This window comes from Cephus cinctus, unplaced genomic scaffold (genome assembly GCF_000341935.2).
Source record: "Cephus cinctus unplaced genomic scaffold, Ccin1 Ccin1_scaffold0299, whole genome shotgun sequence".
Lineage (NCBI taxonomy): Eukaryota > Metazoa > Arthropoda > Insecta > Hymenoptera > Cephidae > Cephus > Cephus cinctus.
In genome coordinates, this window is record NW_014333002.1 from 460,165 (window position 1) to 462,655 (window position 2,491).

At 39.0% G+C, this 2,491-nt stretch overlaps 1 protein-coding gene across 4 annotated transcripts in view; it reads left to right on the forward strand.

The window, feature by feature from the left end:
* The first annotated feature begins 355 nt into the window (after positions 1-355).
* The window catches only part of LOC107266162 (helicase sen1), a 12,244-nt gene continuing 10,108 nt past the window's right edge, over positions 356-2,491 (forward strand). For 2 of the 4 annotated variants that reach the window (XM_015736367.2, XM_015736371.2), the window contains exon 1: positions 356-657. The gene's annotated coding sequence lies outside the window, so the exon portion shown is untranslated. Of the gene's footprint in view, positions 718-2,491 lie in introns of all 4 variants that reach the window. The other 2 variants (XM_015736368.2, XM_015736369.2) reach the window with 2 other exon arrangements.

Genomic DNA, 2,491 nt, shown 5'->3' on the forward strand with positions numbered 1-2,491 from the left:
TGCTTACTCTATTATTTCCAGAGCTTCATATGGGTATTAAGGGTATTGACTACTTTATTACTACGGTTTATGTAATATCCTGTAAAAAAAAAGGTGGATACAAGTCTCCCTATTTGAGTGTTCACCCGTTTTAAAATCGCGGATCTCGAGGAACACACGAATTCATTCGACCAATCAAAAACGTGGAACTAGTTCGAGAGTCTCGTTCAGGTGGCGCGTCGACGCGCCAAACACAGCTCCAGATTATCACGCGTAGTATTACTATATATACACGACCAATCAAAAACGTGGAACTGCTTCGAGGGCCCTCCGCTAAGATGGCGCGCCGAAACCAAAGAAAAATTGCCTTCACCAGAAACAGGCTCATTGGCAATCTCCCTACTCATCTCTGTCAATAAAGACGACGATGTACACCGCGCAACGGTCCGAACCAGAATCCATGATAAAAAGTTAAAAAGTTAAAATTGCCCGGCTAACTTCACTGAGGTTTCGTTGTTCATCTCCCCACTCATCTCTGCATAACAGCTCAGTGTATAGGGATTTGCAGGGATTTGGTTCGTGGTATGGTGAGTGAGTGTGTGAAGTGCGAGGTGTAAACAAAGAGCGGAATATTTTAAGAGGCAGGAGTAGTGTGGCAGGTAGAAAGTGAGCTGCAAGGTATGAGGAGATAACGAAGCAGGCACAGCGATAATAGTTTAAGCGGGGAAAGAAGGTGGTGTAAGTAGAATTAAGAAAAACGGGAGAAAAATAAATTAAAGGTTATTTAGACGGCGCAGGGAAGCAAGGGGAGAAGAAAGTAGCAGCCATCGACATATTACTATAGTACATAGTACTATCCCCCAAAAAACACTTACGTGTAAAAAACTACGCCAAGTACAGGATTGCTGTGAATTCCTCTAACAAAAAGTATTGATATCATATTATTGAGGCCAAGTACATAAGTCACTACATGGTTTCCTATTATATGATCTAGCACTGGCCCATCATTTTAATTATATTTTCAATATTTCCTATAACGTTTTCGCTACTTTTTTATGTTACTACTGCTTCCCGTATTTAATTATGACTTAATGGTGATTTAATAATTAATAAAACTTTAGACGATTCCTTATCGAGTACTACTTGGCGGGTCAGTGCATTTCTTGATATAAATTTGGTACAAAACCAGTACCAATTTCCTATAGAAAGCATATTAACAATAACTCGTCAAAAATAAACACGGTAAAAGCTTAATAACAAACATACAGCATTAGAATACTATGACCACGTGCAAAGTAAGTACTTTGGAATTCCTGGCACGGACCCATCAAGTAGTACTCGATAAGGAATCACCTAAAGTTTTATTAATTATTAAATCACCATTAAACCATAATTAAATACGGGAAGCAGCAGTAACTTAAAAGAGTAGCGAAAACGTTATAGGAAATATTGAAAATATAATTAAAATAATGGGCCAGTGCTAGATCATATAATAGGAAAACATGTAATGACTTATGTACTTGGCCTCAATAATATGATATCAATACATTTTGTTAGAGGAATTCACAGCAATCCTGTACTTGGCGTAGTTTTTTACACGTAAGTGTTTTTTGGGGGATAACACTTTATCGTGGTCATTACATGTGAATCATATAAAGAAAAAAGCATCTGGCGCACTCTATAGGATCCGCATTAACGATAACAATTTGAGTGTTTCCACCAAACGTCGCCTTATCACTGCTCTAGTCTTTCCGTTTTACGATTATTGTTCAACAGCACTTACGAATCTGTCTTGTGAACATGAACGCGCGCTATTAGTATCGCTAAACAACTGCGTTCGGTTTCTATTGAGGGTGCCCAGACATTTGAGCATATCACATCACAGACGTAATTGTGGCTGGCTTAACCCACGAAACAGACGATTACAGCTGTTAGGATGCGCCTTCTATAAAGCGCTACATTTGGGCCAATCAGGACTTTTTGCGGATCAACTTAGACTTCGTGATAACATGATTTCGCGTCGTAATCCTCTTCGCACAGATACACTTCATGTCCCTGCTGCCCGTACAGTCGCATTTCAAAAATCTTTCATAATTTCCGGCATACAATTCTGGAACTCGTTACCTCCGGATATAACGTCTGCTACTACTGTAGCAGATTTTCGAAAGCGTTGTTACTTTTACTTGAAGGTACAAGAGGATTGCGAAGTAACATAAATTAACAACTTCGAATTGTATTTGAATGTAGTAAATTAAATTAAATAAGGGTATTTTAATTAGTATAATCCTGTTAATATTATATTGATATATGTGTATTTTTGTAAACTACTTGTCCTATCTCATAATATGCCTATGTAATTTTCTGCCTACGACTCTTAGGGAGTTTCACTCCAGGGTCGAATAAACTGCTCTCTCTCTCTCTCTCTCTCTCCCACTCTCCCTCTCACTCTCCCTCTCCATCTCCATCTCATTCTCCATCTCCCTCTCCCACTCCATCTCCCTCTCCCTCTCCC